General features: G+C 41.4%; 1 protein-coding gene across 10 annotated transcripts in view; it reads right to left on the bottom strand.

Moving 5' to 3' along the window:
- The window catches only part of TDRD3 (tudor domain containing 3), a 198,876-nt gene that overhangs the window by 73,044 nt on the left and 105,787 nt on the right, over positions 1–20,045 (bottom strand). The gene's annotated exons all lie outside the window — the stretch shown is intronic.

Below are 20,045 nucleotides of genomic sequence, written 5' to 3'. Positions count from 1 at the left end.
CATATGTTTGTTGGCCACATAAATGCCTTCTTTTGAGAAGTGTCTGTTCATATCCCTCACCCACTTTTTGATAAGATCGGTTTTTTTCCTGTAAATTTAAATTCTTTGTAGATTTTGGATATTAGCCCTTTGTCAGATACAGATTGCAAAAATTTTCTCCCATTCCATAGGTTGCCTGTTAACTCTGATGACAGTTTCTTTTGCTGTGCTGAAGCTCTTTAGTTTAATTAGAACCCATTTGTCAATTTTGGCTTTTGTTGCAATTCTTTTTGGTGCTTTAGTCATGAAGTATTTGTCCATGCCTACGTCCTGAATGGTATTGTCCAGGTTTTCTTCTAGGGATTTTATGGTTGTATGTCTTACATTTAAGTCTTTAATCCATCTTGGGTTAATTTTTGTATAAGGTGTAAGGAAGGGATCCAGTTTCAGTTTTCTGCATATGGCTAGCCAGTTTTCCCAACACAATTTATTAAATAGGAAATCCTTTCCCCATTGCTTGTTTTTGTCAGGTTTGTCAAAAACCATATGGTTGCAGATGTGTGGTGTTATTTCTGAGGTCTCTGTTCTGTTCCATTTGTCTATATATCTGTTTTGGTACCAATACCATGCTGTTTGGGTTACTATAGCCTTGTAGTATAGTTTGAAGTCAGGTAGCATGATGCCTCCAGCTTTGTTCTTTTTGCTTAGGATTGTCTTTGCTACATGGGCTCCTTTTTGGTCCCACATGAAATTTAAAGTAGTTTTTTCTAATTCTGTGGAGAAAATGAATAGTAGCTTGATGGGGATAGCACTGAATCTATAAATTACTTTGGGCGGTATGGCCATTTTCACAATATTGATTCTTCCTATCCATGAGCATGGAATATTTTTCCAATTGTTTGTACCCTCTCTTATTTCCTTGAGAAGTGGTTTGTAGTCCTCCTTGAAGAGGTCCTTCACATCCCTTGTAAGTTGGATTCCTAGGTATTCTCTTTGCAGTAATTGTGAATGGCACTTCACTCATGATTTGGCTCTCTGTTTTCGTATTATTGGTGTATAGGAATGCTTGTGATTTTTGCACATTGGCTTTGTATCCTGAGAGTTTGCTAAAGTTGCTTATCAGCTTAAGGAGATTTTTGAACTGAGACAATGGGGTTTTCTAAATATATAATCATGTCATCTGCAAGCAGAGACAATCTGACTTTCTCTCTTCCTATGTGAATACCCTTTATTTCTTTCTGTTGCCTGAATGGCCTGGCCAGGACATCCAATACTATGTTGAATAGGAGTGGTGAGAGAGGGCATCCTTGTCTTGTGCTGATCTTTCCCTCTACACACTGCTTTAAATGTGTCCTAGAGATTCTGGTACGCTGTGTCTTTGTTCTCATTGGTTTCAAAGAACTTATTTACTTCTGCCTTAATTTTGTTATTTACCCAGTAGTCATTCAGGAGCAGGTTGTTCAGTTTCCAAATAATTCTGCTCTGTTTTGAGTGAGTGTCTTAATCCTGAATTTTAATTTGATTGCACTGTGGTCTGACAGACTGTTTGTTATTATTTTGGTTCTTTCACATTTGCAGAGGAGTGTTTTACTTCCAATTATGTGGTCATTTTTAGAGTTAAGTACAACGTAGTGCTGAGAAGAACGTATATGCTCTTGATTACAGGTGGAAAGTTCTGTAGATGTCTATTAGGTCTGCTTGGTCCAGAGCTGAGTTGAAGTCCTGAATATCCTTGTTAATTTTTCTGTCTCGATGATCTAATATTGAGAGTGGGATGTTAAAGTCTCCCACTATTATTGTGTGGGAATCTAAGACTCTTTGTAGGTCTCTAAGAACTTGCTTTATGAATCTGGATGCTCCTGTATTGGGTGCATATATGTTTAGGATTATTAGCTCTTCTTGCATTGATCCTTTTACCATTACGTAATGCCCTTCTTTGTCTCTTTCAATCTTTGTTGGTTTAAAGTCTGTTTCATCAGAGACTAGGACTGCAACCTCTGCATTTTTTTGCTTTCCATTTGCTTGGTAAATATTTCTCCATCCCCGTATTTTGAGACTATGTGTGTCTTTGCATGTAAGATGGGTCTCCTGAATACAGCACACTGATGGGTCTTGACTCTTTATCCAATTTGCCAGTCTGTGCCTTTTAATTGGAGTATTTAGCCCATTTACATTTAAGGTTAATATTGTTATGTGTGAGTGTGATCCTGTCATTATGATGCTAGCTGGTCATTTTGCCCGTTAGTTGATGCAGTTTCTTCATAGTGTCGATGTTCTTTTTTTCTTTTTTTCTTTTTTTTAATTTTAAATACTCTCGCTCTGTCACCCAGGCTAGAGTGCAGTGGTGCAATCTCGGCACACTGCAAACTCCGCCTCCCGGGTTCAAGAGATTATCCTGCCTCAACCTCCCAAGTAGCTGGGATTACAGGCATGCACCACCATGCCCAGCTAGTTTCTGTATTTTTAGTAGAGACAGGGTTTCACCATGTTGGCCAGGCTGGTCTCAAACTCCTCAAACTTGATCCTGACCTTGTGATCCACCCCACCCAGCCTGTGTTGATGTTCTTTACAATTTGGTAAGCTTTTGCAATGGCTGGTACCAGTTGTTCCTTTCCATATACAGCACTTCCTCCAGGAGCTCTCTTTGTAAGGCAGGCCTGGTGGTGATAAAATCTCTTGGCATTTTCTTGTCTGTAAAGGATTTTATTTCTCCTTTGCTTTTGAAGCTTAGTTTGCCTGGATATGAAATCTGGATATGAAATTCTTAAAGAAAACTCTTCTTTAAGAATGTTGAAGAGTGGCCACCACTCTTCTGGCTTGTAGGGTTTCTGCAGAGAGATCTGCTGTTAGTCTCATGGGTTTCCCTTTGAGGGTAAACCAACCTTTCTCTCTGGCTTCCCTTAACATTTTTTCCTTCATTTCAACCTTGGTGAATCTGATGATTATGTGTGTTGGGACTGCTCTTCTCAAGGAGTATTTTTCTGGTGTTCTCTGTATTTTCTGAATTTGAATGTTGGCCTGTCTTGCTAGGTTGGGGAAGTTCTCCTGGATAATATCCTGAAGTGTATTTTCCAACTTGGTTCCATTCTCCCTGTCACTTTCAGGTACACCAAACATAGGTTTGGTCTTTTCACATAGTCCTTTTTTTCATTCTTTTTTCTCTAATCTTGTCTTCCCGCTTTATTTGATTAAATTGATTTTTAATCTCTGATATCCTTTCTTCCATTTGATCAATTCAGCTACTGATACTTCTGTATGCTTCATGAAGTTCTTGTGCTGTGTTTTTCAGTTCCATCAGGTCATTTATGTTCTTCTCTCAAATAGATATTCCAGTTAACAATTCCTATAACCTTTTTTCAAGGTTCTTAGCTTCCTTGCATGGGGTTAGAACATGCTTCTTTAGTTAAGAAGCACTGTGTTGAGAGATCTGCTGCTCTCTTCAGAGCCGCCAGGCAGGAATGGTTATGTCTACTGAAGCTGTGCCGACAGCCGCCTCTTCCTCAAGTTGCTCTGTCCCAGGGAGATGGGAGTTTTATCTATAAGCCCCTGACTGAGGCTGCTGCCTTTCTTTCACAAATCCCCTCCCCAGAGAGGAGGAATCTAGAGAGGCAGTCTGGCTACAGCAGATTTGCTGAGCTGTGGTGGACTCTGCCCAGTTCAAACTTCGCGGTGGCTTTGTTCACACTGTGAGGGGAAAACTGCCTACTCAAGCCTCAGTAATGGCAGACACCCCTCTCCCCTACCAAGCTCAAGCATCCCAGGTCAACTTCAGACTGCGATGCTGGCAGCGACAATTTCAAGCCAGTGGATCTTAGCTTGCTGGGCTCTGTGGGGGTGGGATCCGCTGAGGTAGACCACTTGGCTCCCTGACTTCAGCCCCCTTTCCAGTGGAGTGAAAAGTTCTGTCTTGCTGGCATTCCAGGCGCCACTGGAGTATGAAAAAATAACTCCTGCAGCTAGCTTAGTGTCTGCCCAAAAGGCCATCAGTTTTGTGCTTGAAACCCAGTGTCCTGGTGGCATGAGCATCCAAGGAAATCTCCTGGTCTGCGGGTTGCGAAGACTGTTGGGAAAGCATAGTATCTGGGCCGAAGTACACTATTCCTCATGGCACAATACCTCATGGCTTACCTTAGTAATGGGAGAGAGTTCCCCAACCCCCTATGCTTCCTGGGTGAGGCAACACCCCACCCTGCTTCAGCTCACCCTCCATGGGCTGCATATACGGTCTAACCAGTCCCAGTGAGATGAGCTGGGTACCTCAGTTGGAAATGCAGAAATCACCTGCCTTCTGCATTAATCTGCTGGGAGCTGTAGGCCGGAGCTGTTCCTATTCAGCCATCTTGCCAGCTACCACCAAATCAAATATTTTTTTAAGGAAAGATAAAAGGTGCAATGCCTTTTAGTTCATGTGACTTTAATTTTTAAGAAACAAAATGGGTGGGGGCGGAGCAAGATGGCCAAATAGGAACAGCTCCAGTCTCTAGCTCCCAGCGCGAGCGACACAGAAGACAGGTGATTTCTGCATTTTCAACTGAGGTGCTGTGTTCATCTCACTAGGGAGTGCCGGACAATCGGTGCTGGTCAGCTGCTACAGCCCCACCAGCGAGAGCTGAAGCAGGGCAAGGCATCGCCTCACCTGGGAAGCGCAAGGGGGAAGGGAATCCCTTTTCCTAGCCAGGGGAACTGAGACACACAACACCTGGAAAATCAGGTAAATCCCACCCCAATACTGCGCTTTATCAAGGGTCTTAGCAAACGGGCACACCAGGAGATTATATCCCACACCTGGCTGGGAGGGTCCCACGCCCACGGAGCCTCCCTCATTGCTAGCACAGCAGTCTGCGATCTAACCGCAAGGCAGCAGCGAGGCTGGGGAAGGCGCGCCCGCCATTGCTGAGGCTTAAGTAGGTAAACAAAGCCCTGGGAACCTCGAACTAGGTGGAGCTCACAGCAGCTCAAGGAGGCCTGCCTGTCTCTGTAGATTCCACCTCTGGGGGCAGGGCAGAGCTAAACAACAACAACAACAAAAAAGCAGCAGAAACCTCTGCAGACGCAAACGACTCTGTCTGACAGATTTGAAGAGAGCAGGGGATCTCCCAACACAGAGGTTGAGATCTGAGAATGGACAGACTGCCTGCTCAAGTGGGTCCCTGACCCCTGAGTAGCCTAACTGGGAGACATCCCCCACTAGGGGCAGACCGACACCCCACACCTCACACGGTGGAGTACACCCCTGAGAGGAAGCTTCCAAAGCAAGAATCAGACAGGTACACTTGCTGTTCAGCAATATTCTATCTTCTGCAGCCTCTGCTGCTGATACCCAGGCAAACAGGGTCTGGAGTGGACCTCAAGCAAACTCCAACAGACCTACAGCTGAGGGTCCTAACTGTTAGAAGGAAAACTAATAAACAAGAAGGACACCCACACGAAAACCCCATCAGTACGTCACCATCATCAAAGACCAGAGGCAGATAAAACCACAAAGATGGGGAAAAAGCAGGGCAGAAAAGCTGGAAATTCAAAAATAAGAGCGCATCTCCCCCTCCAAAGGAACACAGCTCATTGCCAGCAATGGATCAAAGCTGGATGGAGAATGACTTTGACGAGATGAGAGAAGAAGGCTTCAGTCCATCAAACTTCTCAGAGCTAAAGGAGGAATTACGTACCCAGTGCAAAGAAACTAAAAATCTTGAAAAAAAGAGTGGAAGAATTGATAACTAGAATAATTAATGCAGAGAAGGCCATAAACGAACTGACAGAGATGAAAATCATGGCTCGAGCAATACGTGACAAATGCATAAGCTTCAGTAACTGACTCGATCAACTGGAAGAAAGAGTATCAGCGATTGAGGATCAAATGAATGAAATGAAGCGAGAAGAGAAATCTAAAGAAAAAAGAAGAAAAAGAAATGAACAAAGCCTGCAAGAAGTATGGGATTATGTAAAAAGACCAAATCTACATCTGATAGGGGTGCCTGAAAGTGAGGGGGAAAATGGAACCAAGTTGGAAAACACTCTTCAGGATATCATCCAGGAGAACTTCCCCAACCTAGTAGGGCAGGCCAACATTCAAATGCAGGAAATACAGAGAACGTCACAAAGATACTCCTCGAGAAGAGCAACTCCAAGACACATAATTGCCAGATTCACCAGAGTTGAAATGAAGGAAAAAATCTTAAGGGCAGCCAGAGAGAAAGGTCGGGGTACCCACAAAGGGAAGCCCATCAGACTAACAGCAGATCTCTCACCAGAAACTCTCCAAGCCAGAAGAGAGTGGGGGCCAATATTCAACATTCTTAAAGAAAAGAATTTTCAACCCAGAATTTCATATCCAGCCAAATTAAGTTTCATAAGTGAAGTAGAAATAAAATCCTTTACAGATAAGCAAATGCTTAGAGATTTTGTCACCACCAGGCCTGCCTTACAAGAGACCCTGAAGGAAGCACTCAACATGGAAAGGAACAACCGGTACCAGCCATTGCAAAAACATGCCAAAATGTAAAGACCATCGAGGCTAGGAAGAAACTGCATCAACTAACGAGCAAAATAACCAGTTAATATCATAATGGCAGGATCAAGTTCACACATAACAATCTTAACCTTAAATGTAAATGGACTAAATGCTCCAATTAAAAGACACAGACTGGCAAACTGGATAAAGAGTCAAGACCCATCAGTCTGCTATATTCAGGAGACGCATCTCACATGCAGAGACATACATAGGCTCAAAATAAAGGGATGGAGGAAGATCTACCAAGCAAATGGAGAACAAAAGAAAGCAGGGGTTGCAATACTAGTCTCTGATAAAACAGACTTTAAACCATCAAAGATCAAAAGGGACAAAGAAGGCCATTACATAATGGTAAAGGGATCAATTCAACAGGAAGAGCTAACTATCCTAAATATATATGAACCCAATACAGGAGTACCCAGATTCATAAAGCAAGTCCTTAGAGACTTACTAAGAGACTTAGACTCCCATACAATAATAATGGGAGACTTCAACACCCCACTGTCAACATTAGACAGATCAATGAGACAGAAAGTTAACAAGGATGTCCAGGAATTGAACTCATCTCTGCAGCAAGCAGACCTGATAGACATCTACAGAACTCTCCAACCCAAATCAACAGAATATACATTCTTCTCAGCACCACATCACACTTATTCTAAAATTGACCACATAATTGGAAGTAAAGCAATCCTCAGCAAATGCACAAGAACAGAAATTATAACAAACTGTCTGTCAGACCACAGTGCAATCAAACTAGAACTCAGGACTAAGAAGCTCAATCAAAACCGCTCAACTACATGGAAACTGAATAACCCGCTCCTGAATGACTACTGGGTACATAACGAAATGAAGGCAGAAATAAAGATGTTCTTAGAAACCAATGAGAACAAAGATACAACATACCAGAATCTCTGGGACACATTTAAAGCAGTGTGTAGAGGGAAATTTCTAGCACTAAATGCCCACAAGAGAAAGCAGGAAAGATCTAAAATTGACACTCTAACATCACAATTAAAAGAACTAGAGAAGCAAGAGCAAACACATTCAAAAGCTAGCAGAAGGCAAGAAATAACTCAGATCAGAGCAGAACTGAAGGAGATAGAGACACAAAAAAACCTCCAAAAAATCAATGAATCCAGGAGTTGGTTTTTTGAAAAGATCAACAAAATTGATAGACCGCTAGCAAGACTAATAAAGAAGAAAAGAGAGAAGAATCAAATAGATGCAATAAAAAATGATGAAGGGGATATCACCACCGACCCCACAGAAATACAAACTACCATCAGAGAATACTATAAACACCTCTACGCAAATAAACTAGAAAATCTAGAAGAAATGGATAATTTCCTGGACACTTACACTCTCCCAAGACTAAACCAGGAAGAAGCTGAAACCCTGAATAGACCAACAGCAGGCTCTGAAATTGAGGCAATAATTAATAGCATACCAACCAAAAAAAGTCCAGGACCAGATGGATTTACACCTGAATTCTACCAGAGGTACAAGGAGGAGCTGGTACCATTCCTTCTGAAACTATTCCAATCAACAGAAAAAGAGGGAATCCTCCCTAACTCATTTTATGAGGCCAACATCATCCTGATACCAAAGCCTGGCAGAGACACAACAAAAAAAGAGAATTTTAGATCAATATCCCTGATGAACATCGATGGAAAAATCCTCAATAAAATACTAGCAAACCAGATCCAGCAGCACATCAAAAAGCTTATCCACCATGATCAAGTGGGTTCATCCCTGGGATGCAAGGCTGGTTCAACATATGCAAATCAATAAACGTACTCCAGCATATAGCAGAACCAAAGACAAAAACCAAATGATTTTCTCAACAGATGCAGAAAAGCCCTTTGACAAAATTCAACAGCCCTTCATGCTAAAAATGTTCAATAAATTCGGTATCTCAAAATAATAAGAGCTATTTATGACAAACCCACAGCCAATATCATACTGAATGGGCAAAAACTGGAAAAATTCCCCTTGAAAACTGGCACAAGACAGGGATGCCCTCTTTCACCACCCCTATTCAACATAGTGCTGGAAGTTCTGGCTAGGGCAATCAGGCAATAGAAAGAAATCAAGGGTATTCAGTTAGGAAAAGAAGAAGTCAAATTGTCCCTGTTTGCAGATGACATGATTGTATATTTAGAAAACCCCATTGTCTCAGCCCAAAATCTCCTTAAGCTGATAAGCAACTTCAGCAAAGTCTCAGGATACAAAATTAATGTGCAAAAATCACAAGCATTCTTATACACCAGTAACAGACAGAGAGCCAAATCATGAATGAACTTCCATTCACAATTGCTTCGAAGAGAATAAAATACCTAGGAATCCAACTTACAAGGGATGTAAAGGACCTCTTCAAGGAGAACTACAAACCACTGCTCAGTGAAATAAAAGAGGACACAAACAAATGGAAGAACATACCATGCTCATGGATAGGAAGAATCAATATCATGAAACTGGCCATACTGCCCAAGGTAATTCATAGATTCAATGCCATCCCCATCAAGCTATCAATGAGTTTCTCCACAGAATTGGAAAAAACTGCTTTAAAGTTCATATGGAACCACGAAAGAGCCCGCATTGCCAAGACAATCCTAAGTCAAAAGAACAAAGCTGGAGGCATCATGCTACCTGATTTCAAACTATACTACAAGGCTACAGTAACCAAAACATCATGGTACTTGTACCAAAACAGAGATATAGACCAATGGAACGAACAGAGTCCTCAGAAATAATACCACACATATACAGCCATCTGATCTTTGACAAACCTGAGAAAAACAAGAAATGGGGAAAGGATTCCCTATTTAATAAATGGTGCTGGGAAAATTGGCTAGCCATAAGTAGAAAGCTGAAACTGGATCCTTTCCTTACTCCTTATACAAAAATTAATTCAAGATGGATTAGAGACTTAAATTTTAGACCTAATACCATAAAAACCCTAGAAGAAAACCTAGGTAATACCATTCAGGACATATGCACGGGCAAGGACTTCATGTCTAAAACACCAAAAGCAACGGCAGCAAAAGCCAAAATTGACAAATGGGATCTAATTAAACTAAAGAACTTCTGCACAGCAAAAGAAACTACCATCAGAGTGATCAGGCAACCTTCAGAATGGGAGAAAATTTTTGCAATCTACTCATCTGACAAACGGCTAATATCCAGAACCTACAAAGAACTCAAACAAATTTACAAGAAAAAAGCAAACAACCCCAACAAAAAGTGGGCAAAGGATATGAACAGACATTTCTCAAAAGAAGACATTCATACAGCCAACAGACACATGAAAAAATGCTCATCATCACTGGCCATCAGAGAAATGCAAATCAAAACCACAATGAGATACCATCTCACACCAGTTAGAATGGCAATCATTAAAAAGTCAGGAAACAACAGGTGCTGGAGAGGATGTGGAGAAATAGGAACACTTTTACACTGTTGGTGGGATTGTAAACTAGTTCAACCATTATGGAAAACAGTATGGTGATTCCTCAAGGATCTAGAACTAGATGTACCATATGACCCAGCCATCCCATTACTGGGCATATACCCAAAGGATTATAAATCATGCTGCTATAAAGACACATGCACACGTATGTTTATTGCGGCACTATTCACAATAGCAAAGACTTGGAATCAACCCAAATGTCCATCAGTGACAGACTGGATTAAGAAAATGTGGCACATATACACCATGGAATACTATGCAGCCATAAAAAAGGATGAGTTTGTGTCCTTTGTAGGGACATGGATGCAGCTGGAAACCATCATTCTCAGCAAACTATCGCAAGAACAGAAAACCAAACACTGCATGTTCTCACTCAGAGGTGGGAACTGAACAATGAGATCACTTGGACTCGGGAAGAGGAACATCACACACCGGGGCCTATCATGGGGAGGGGCCAGGGGGGAGGGATTGCATTGGGAGTTATACCTGATGTAAATGACGAGTTGATGGGTGCTGATGAGTTGATGGTTGCAGCACACCAACATGGCACAAGTATACATATGTAACAAACCTGCACGTTATGCACATGTACCCTAGAACTTAAAGTATTAAAAAAAAAAAAAAAAAAAAAAATATGGCTTAAGGATGGTAAAATGCAAGTGTCATCAAAATGCAAATATGTGGTCTAAATCATACGAGTTTAGGTACTAGGTTTGCTAAATGTTTCAAGGTTGTAAACTGTCTGCTTTATAGATAGGCAAGGCCTGGGACATATGGAGTTAGATGCTGGAAAGAGTCAGACCTTATCTTCCCTTTTGTCTGGGTCCTAGGCTCCATACTTGGTAGACAATTAAAATTGCTTACTAACAAGGTTTTTCACCAAATGTAAAAGCTGCTAAGAGTTTACACTGCAACATGTATTAGAGACCACTAAACAGTTTTACATGCAAGGTGTATAAAAACAGTAAAATGTATTTTCTAGTAAAAGATTATAAGAAAGCATGAAAATGTAAATTTTGCCAGTGACGAGTGATTATCTTAGATTTGATATGATAAAGCTAGAGGTTTCAGCAAGTTATAAAAAGATTTTTAAAATTCTAAAATTTTAAAAATTAATTTTGCAAAAAATGCATAAACATTAACTAAATTCAAAAAAGTATTTTATATGATCTTTTCATAAATTGAGCATCGAAATAAAAGCACAACAAGGTTTTCTTCTGATGCCAAACTGCCCTTTAGCAAAAAGTGTTATAAAAGGATTGTAAAGATTTAACTTACAGTCTAACTGGTTAAGATTAGATGGAATCATCTATAAGGTTTTGTTTAAACCAATTGGGGTTAACATTAATAAACTAACACAAGGGTACAATTTGGCTTTCAAGAGGATTCTCATGTAATAGTAAAGGCTAATGAAAGACTTTTGCCTTTTGAGCAATATGGAATTCTATTTCATAACATCAAGTGTTTTAAGCCCTCCAACATTTAACAGGCGTCCCAAAATCAAACTTCAAATTTTAAAATTTTCTTTCCTGATACCTTGCTTTCTGGATGGTTCAGAGGGCCCCTGATACATCCAGAGAAGAGGTAAACAGGATTGTTTGACACGTTTAGTTACATGATATTGCTGAAATGATGTGCAATCTTAAGTTATATTTTGGTGAATAATACTAAAATATGTTCCAAAATTGTATGGAATTTCTAAAATTCTAATGTCTAAGTATACGCTATTAATCATAATTAAGGTTGCCAAGTTACTGTAAACCACAGATAACTAAACTTCATCAGTCATGTTTTTAACTCTAACTACCCTGAAAATGTTGTCATTTGCAGACAATTCGTGTCTTGCTTTGTTCCTTCTCAATAGATAGGTTACAATCAAGCTATACAACTTTAACTAGTACTCTCTAATAGCTTTGAAGATTTTAACACTGGAATAGAGAAGGTACAGGATTCAAGAAGAACTGATATGTTCACAAGTATCAAGCAAAACAGAAGTTAACTAAATGGACTAAACTCAGAAAGCTAAAGCAATCTTTTTTATTTTTCTTAGAATATTGATGATCCTTGTTTGTCTTTCAGAGTCAAGGAAACTTATTTTGAACTATTTATGGCCTTTAATAATTGAATAAGCTGTACTCCTGTGAACAAAGTTTGGAGCATGTTTGTTTCTCTCTGCCTGGTTCCTCTAGAATTTCAAAACTATCTCTGAGTACTCTTAAGATATTGCAATGTATAGTTTGCATCAGTTCAATAAGAATCCATTTTCCTTTTGCAACAGGACAAAATTAGAAAAACTGGTTATTTTGCCAAGGCTTTGATTGGAAGGATATGCTTCTCTTTAAGGAGTCAATCTCAACTTGCAGAGATAATAAAATTCCCATGGAGAGAACTGGCCTCATACATATATATATATATAGTCCCTGTACAGGGTTCCTGACCTGTGGTCAGTAAAGAATGTCACTTTCTAACAGGACCAGGAGCTCTCAGTTTATCCTGGGACCTTTAGAGGAGAGGATCACCCAACTCACTGGTATCTGAAGATACAAACCCATGGCTGAGCTCAGCTTTAAAAGATCTTATCTGAGGTTCCTTGTGGAACAGAGTTTCATCAAAGACAATCCAAAAGGCCTATATAGAAATAATCATTCTTGATGCACTTTATGCAAATAATCAGGCCAAGTATAAGACTAAAGTTTATTCTACAAAAAATACAGTCCTGTCATAATTTGTTTTTACCAAAAGGACTAGGAAGAGAAAAATTATGCTCCAAAGCTTATACATTTGTCATTAAATTCCAGTCTCATTAATTTTTTTAGTTTATTTTGCTGACATTTCAGACTAACCCTGCTTATTCCTGTGAAATCAAGTGGTAATCTCCTGTAGCTTGGAAGAAACAAAAAGGGATGGCTAATGTAAAAATCTGTATCAACATCCTAGTTCTGGACAATTATCCTCCAAATTCTGCCACATAATGAAAGTGAGTAGGGTGTCCATAACCCAGAGGTTCGTTTGGGAAGATAAAATCAAGGAACTTCATAGACTCCCAAAGGGAAATTCTGTATCTTAGCAAGTAAAATTTTAGATGGAAATTACGTACTATACAACACTTGTGGGAGTTGCTATACCCACTCTACTATTTGCAGTAAGGTTATACAAGTAACCACCTTCTAACTGGAATATCAGACAGTTTCCATTGCTGTAATATATTGCTTAATTGTTATCCTAATAGCAGGAATAATAATTACCAACAAAAAAGAAGCACGAAAATTTCACTATCAATGAATCTCCTACAACTGTGTTGGGTTTGGTAATATGTCACACTCTGGCTATGCAAATAAGGTTATAAAGGAAAGAGATTTTATATAAGAAAGGATCTTGTATAGTAAGTACTTGTCCTAAAGAGAATAGTTGGTTGTTTAAAAGAGGGATGTTTAGGACAAGTTAGAAGGTTTAAGCAAGCTGTGGATGGTTTGGGGAAGTCATAAAAGGATTTTACGGATGGTAAACACTTGTCCTAGAAAGAATCATTGGTTGTTTAAAAAGAAGGATGTTTAGGACAAGTTGGAAAGTTTAAGCATGGAATTAATAACTGCAGAAAAGATTTAGCCAAGGTTAACACTGAAGTTACTCTAGCCATCCAAATCCAATGCCACTTATCCCAAAAGGTATGTTCCATTTATATTAGTGTTTCAGCAACATCTGGTGGAGGCAAACCAGTATTACAACCCATTGGAATCGCTGACAGCAATCAAACTCCAAATGGTGCTGTAGACAGAACAACGCATGTACATGCCTTTCTTCCAAGGACCTTTAAATTGACCCTAGGAGGAGCCTTAGCTGTTGTTCCCTGCACAATGCCTCTTTTCAGCAGGAAGTAGCCAAAAGAGTCATCGTCCAACACCCAACAGCAGTTAGGGTTACCACTCCAGAGGGGGGAATGATACAGGAGATAAGAAGAAATTACTTAGGCAGATAGTGAGTGTCTATTCCAGTGCGAACAAATCTCTGCCCTTTCCATGATGGAAAATGTCCAATATAATCAACCTGCCAACAGGTAGCTGGCTGATCACCCCAAGGAACAGTGCCATATTGAGGGCTGAGTATTGGTCTCTGGTGCTGGCAAATTGGGCACTCAACAGTGGCCATAGCCAGGTCAGCCTTGGTGAGTGGAGGTCCATGTTGCTGAGTCCATGCATAACCTCCCTCCCTCCCACCATGGCCACTTTGTTCATGGTCACATTGGGATATAACAGGGGTGGCTGGGAACAGAGGCTGAGGTGGTGTCCACAGAATGGGTCATCCTATCCACTTGATTACTAAAATCCTCCTCTGCTGAGGTCACCCCTTGGTTAGCACTCACATGGGATACAGACATCTTCAGTTTTTGACCACTCAGAATGGTCCATCAACATACCTCTTTCCCAAATTTCTTTGTCACTGATTTTCCAATCATGCTTCTTCCAAGTCCCTGATCATCCAGCCAAACCATTGGCTATAGCCCATGAATCAGTATATGATTGCACATCTCGCCATTTCTCCTTAAATGCAAAGTGCACAACTAGGTGCACTGCTTGAAGTTCTGCCCAGTGGGAAGATTTCCCTTCACTGCTATCCTTCAGAAATGTCTTAGAAAAGGGTTGTAGGTTGCAGCTGTCCACTTTCAGGTGGTGCCTGCATACTGTGCCGAACCTCTGTGAACTAGGCCCCAGTCTTCTCTTCCTCTGTCAATTGATCATAGGGACTCCTCATGAGGCCACTGGTGTAGGCTGGGGGAAAGAAGGCAGGATGGCAGGAGTGGAGACCATTGGCGTTTGAGCCACTTCCTCATGTAACTTACTTGTGCCTTCAGGACCTGCTCAAGCCCAATCACATATACCACTTCCATTTGATGACGGAATGCTGCTGTGCATGGGACATTTTATGGTGAGATAGTCAGAAAGCACCCAGTTCATGATAGGCAGTTCAGATTGCATGGTGACCCGATGACCCACAGGCAAATGTTCAGTTTCCACCAAAACCCAGTAACAGGCCAAGAGCCGTCTATCAAAAAAAGAGCAGTTATCCACAGAAGATGACAGGGTCTTACTACAAAACTCTAGAGACTTCTGCTGTGATTCACCTATGGGGGCCTGCGAAAGGCTCCAACTAGTGTCTGTGCCACTGACAACTCAAGCACCATTGGATCTGCTGGGTCATATGGCCCAAGTGGCAGAGCAGCTTGCACAGCAGCATGGACCTGTTGCAGAACCTTCTCGTGTTCTAGACCCCACTCAAAACTAGCAGCCTTTTGGGTCACTCAATAAATGCGCCAGAGTAACACATCCAAATGAGGAATGTGTTGCCTCCAAAATCCAAATAGGCCCACTAGGCACTATGCCTCTTTCTTGGTTATAGGAGAGGCCAAATACAGCAATTTATCCTTCACCTTAGAAGGAATCTCAACACGCCCCACACCACTGGACCCCTAGAAATTTTACTGAGGCAGAACATCCCTGAATTTTGAGTTGGATTTATTTCCCATCCTCTGGCATGCAAATATCTTACCAATAAGCCCACTGTGTTTGCTAATTCATGCTCACTGGATCCAATCAGCATATGTCATCAGTGTAATGGACCAGTGTGATATATTGCAAAGTGAAAAGCAATCAAGTTCTCTCTGAATAAAATTATGACACAAAGCCAGAGAGTTGATATACTCCTGAGGAAGGACAGTAAAGGTATATTTCTGGCCTTGCCAGCTGAAGGCAAATTGCTTCTGGTGGGCCTTATGGACCAGAATGGAGAAAAAGGCATTTACCAAGTTAATGACTGCATACCAGGTACCAGGAGATGTGTTAATTTGCTCAAGCAATGAAACCACATCTGGTACAGCAGCTGCAATTGGAGTCACCACTTGATAATCCTCTGTAATTCTCCAAGATCCATCTGTCTTCTGAGCAGGCCAAATGGGAGAGTTGAATGGGGATGTGGTGGGAATCACCACCCATGTCTTTCAGGTCCTTGATGGTGGCACTAATCTCCGCAATCCCTCCAGGGATGCAATATTGTTTTTGATGTACTATTTTTCTAGGTAGAGGCAGCTCTAATGGCTTCCATTTGGCCTTTTCCACCATAATCGCCCTCACCCTACCAGTCAGGGAGCCAATGTGGGGATTCTGCCAGCAGCTAAGTATGTCTATTCTAATTATGCATTCTGGCACTGGGGAAATGACCACAGGATGAGTCCAGGTACCCACTGGATCCACTGTAATTTGGACCTGAGCTAAAATTCCATTAATTTCCTGACGTCTAAAAGCCCCTACTTTATCTGGGGGGCCACAATGACATTTTGGGTCCCTTGGAATCAACATCAGCTCAGAGCCAGTTTCCAGTAGTCCCTGAAATGTTTGATCATTTCTCTCTCCCCAGTGCACAGTTACTCTGGTAAAAGGCTGGAGGTCTCCTTGGAGAAGGATAGGAGAAAGATTCACTGCATAAACTGTCAGTAATGTAGCGGGGTCCTTCCTCAACAGGACCCAGCCTCCCCTTCATTAAAGGGGTTCTGGATCTGTAAACTGGCTGAAAATTGAGGGGCTGCAAATCTCTACTTTCATAATTCAAATTATCTTTTGTCCATTAGACCTAGAAGCTTTCTGCTTGCCTAAATTAAGTAGGAATGCAGTAGGCTTCCTATCAATTTCACATCTAGGAACACCATGATTAATTAGCCAATGCCAGAGCTCTACACAAGTCAGATTATTCTGATTGCCATTTTGCCTCTGCTGTCCACTACAGTAGCTACACTTAACCTTGCCTTTGATGGTTGAGTGCCCCCACTTGGTCCTTGCCACCTTGGGATCCAATTATTCACATTGTATTTAAATTTTGTAGTTGAGTGACTGCAGTTCACATTGTTAGCTCTGACATACAGAGAAGAGCAATTACAGGGCATCTTCAAAGAGGCCTGTGCTGCCCTCACAAATCTATTTTGCAAGGCGTTGGTCAAGGGTATATCTTCTGGACCCTCCCAGTTGGAATGAGTAGGTCTAAAGAGACTAATCAACTCCACCATCCCAATCTCCCTAAGCCTTTGTATCCCTTCCTCTACATTAAGCCAAGGGAGATCAGGCATTTCCAGCTCGCTCACAGTGGGCCATCTTTTAATCCACATTTCAGCTAACCAAGCAAATAAACTATTAGACTTTTTATTTTATAACTCCCAGAGCTGCAATATTAAATGCAGAGCCCCTACTTAGCAGGCCTAAATCAACAAATTCAGCCTGATCCAACTCTATGTTCCTTTCACCATTATCTCACACCCTGAATATACATTCCCATATTTGCCCTTCAGATTTCTGTTTAAATAAATTAGAAAACTCAAGCTATTACTGCGGATGGGGAAGCTATTTCTTCTAGCAAAAAAAATTCATCAGAGTTTATAAACTCAGTGTCCCCAGCTTCATCAGGGTCTACCCACACGTCCCCATTCCAAGCTACAAGGTCCTACTCTTTTCCAATCAATGCCCTCACTTTAACAGTCGACACCTGGCAAGGCTGTGCATGCACCTTTCACCGCATGTCAGCCACCCGCATGATAAAAACTTGTGTCTGTTTTTCCACAATTTCAGCTTTTTCTCCACAGGAGATAATGAGACACAGGATTAGGTGGATTTCCTAGGCCGACTAAGAATTCCTAAGCCTAGCTGGGGAAGGTGACTACACCCATCTTTAAACACGGGGCTTGCAACTTAGCTCACACCCGACCAATCAGGTAGTAAAGACAGCTCACTAAAATGCTAATTAGAAAAAACAGGAGGTAAAGAAATAACCAATTATCTATCGCCTGAGAGCACAGCGGGACAGGGGGAGGGACAATGATTGGGATCTAAACCCAGATATTCAAGCTGGAAACAACAACCCCCTTAGGGTCCTCTCCCATTTTATGGGAGCTCTGTTTTCACTCTATTAAATCTTGCAACTGCACAATCTTCTGGTCCATGTTTGTTATGGCTCAAGCTGAGTTTTCACTTGACGTCCACCACTGCTGTTTGCCGCCATCGAAGACCCGCCGTTAACTTCCACACCTCCAGATCCAGCAGGTGTCCACTGCGTTTCTGATCCAGCGGGATGCCAGCTGCCACTCCCTATCAGGCTAAAGGCTCGCCATTTTTCCTGTATGGCTAAGTCCCAGGTTTGTCCTAATTGAGCTGAACACCAGTAGCTGGGTTCCACGGTTTTCTTCTGTGACTCATCACTTCTAATAGAGCTGCACCAGTCACCGCATGGCCCAAGGTTCCATTCCTTAGAATCCATGAGGCCAAGAAGGCCAGGTCAGAGAACAAGAGGCTTGCCGCCATCTTGGAAATGGCTGGCCACCATCTTGGGAGTTCTAAGAACAAGGACCCCACCAGTAACAATAAGGCTCTCACTCAGCGCAATCTTAGCAGATTTGAGGCTCAGTGTCTGTTCTGAAGCCAGGAGATAGGATGCCTTTCATTATTTTCTTTCATCACTTTGTCCACTGAACTTAGGAGCAACCAACCAGCTTCATTTTGTTCCCTGGTTCTCCATATATGGTCAAAGGTATTATGTATAGAGTTACTAAACTCCTTGCCTCTCACAAGTGATGAACCAAAAATGTCAAATGTATTTATTTTGCATAACTCTCTAAAAAGTTCATGTAAAGGACAATCAGTGTTCTCCACACTATTAGCAGTACAGTCCTTAGCAGTTTTGGATCTAATTATAGTAAGCAGCCAACTCCAAAAACCCCAAATCTAACGAAAGAACCACATCCTTAAAATTTTGTTCCTCTAGAACCACTCCTGGTACCAAAATCTGTATTAGGGTTCTCTAGAGGGACAAAACTAATGGAAAATATATATATATATATAAAGGGGAGTTTATGAAGTATTAACTCACAAGGTCCCACAACACGCTATCTGCAGGCTGAGGAGCAAGGAGAGCCAGTCCAAGTTCCAAAACTGAAGAACTTGGAGTCTGATGTTTGACAGCAGGAAGCATCCAGCACAGGAGAAAGATGTAGGCTGGGAGGCTAGGCCAGTCTGTCTTTTCATATTTTTCTACCTGCTTATATTGTACACTGGCAGCTGATTAGATTGTGCCCACCCAGATTAAGGGTGGGTCTGCCTTTCCCAGGTCACTGACTCAAATGTTAATCTCCTTTGGCAACATCCTCACAGACACACCCAGGATCAGTATTTTGTATCCTTCAATCCAATCAAGTTGACACTCTGTATTAACCATTACAGTCATAAGATTCGAAATTATGATTTAGGAGTTATGCAGCTGGAGGCTACAAGATTCTGACCCTCTGCAAACTGCTCCTAAGATCAGTGCTCCTGGCTCACTGGCTTCTCCCACCCACCAACTTGTCCTTAAAAAACTCTGATCCCACTGGGCATGGTGGCTCACGCCTGTAATCCCAGCACCTTGGGAGGCAGAAGTGGGTGGATTGCCTGAGGTCAGGAGTTTGAGACCAGTTTTACCAATATAGTGAAACACTGGTCTCTACTAAAAATAATAATAATAAAAAAAAGCTGGGTGTGGTGGCAGGTGCCTATAATCCCAGCTACTCAAGAGTCTGAGAGAGGAGAATCATTTGAACCCAGGAGGCGGACGTTGCAGTCAGCCAAGATTGAGTCATTGCACTCCAGCCTGAGCCTGGGCAACAAGAATGAAACTCCATCTCAAAAAAAAAAAAAAAAAAAAAAAAAAACAAACCGCTCTGATCCCTGAATGATCGCTGAGACTGATTTGAAGCAATAATAAAACTCCAGTCACTCACGATAGCTGGCTCTGCATGAATTACTCTTTCTCTACTGTAATTCCCTTGTCTTGATAAATCAGCTCTATTTAGGCAGTAGGTAAGGTCAATCCATTGAGCAGTTACATAACACTAAGGAGAAAGCCAAGAAATCATGGAAATACCCATAAATGCTCTAATATTGTTATACTGCTGAATTTACCCACACTTGTAACCATCTACCTCTGAACTCTTGTTATATGAAATAATAAACCCCCATGGTTTAAGCTGTTTTTGCATAATTTGTACACTATAGAGAAAAATCAACCAAAGTCATT

The sequence above is a fragment of the Macaca mulatta genome, chromosome 17 (genome assembly GCF_049350105.2).
Source record: "Macaca mulatta isolate MMU2019108-1 chromosome 17, T2T-MMU8v2.0, whole genome shotgun sequence".
Lineage (NCBI taxonomy): Eukaryota > Metazoa > Chordata > Mammalia > Primates > Cercopithecidae > Macaca > Macaca mulatta.
This window is presented reverse-complemented; position numbering and strand designations above follow the sequence as displayed.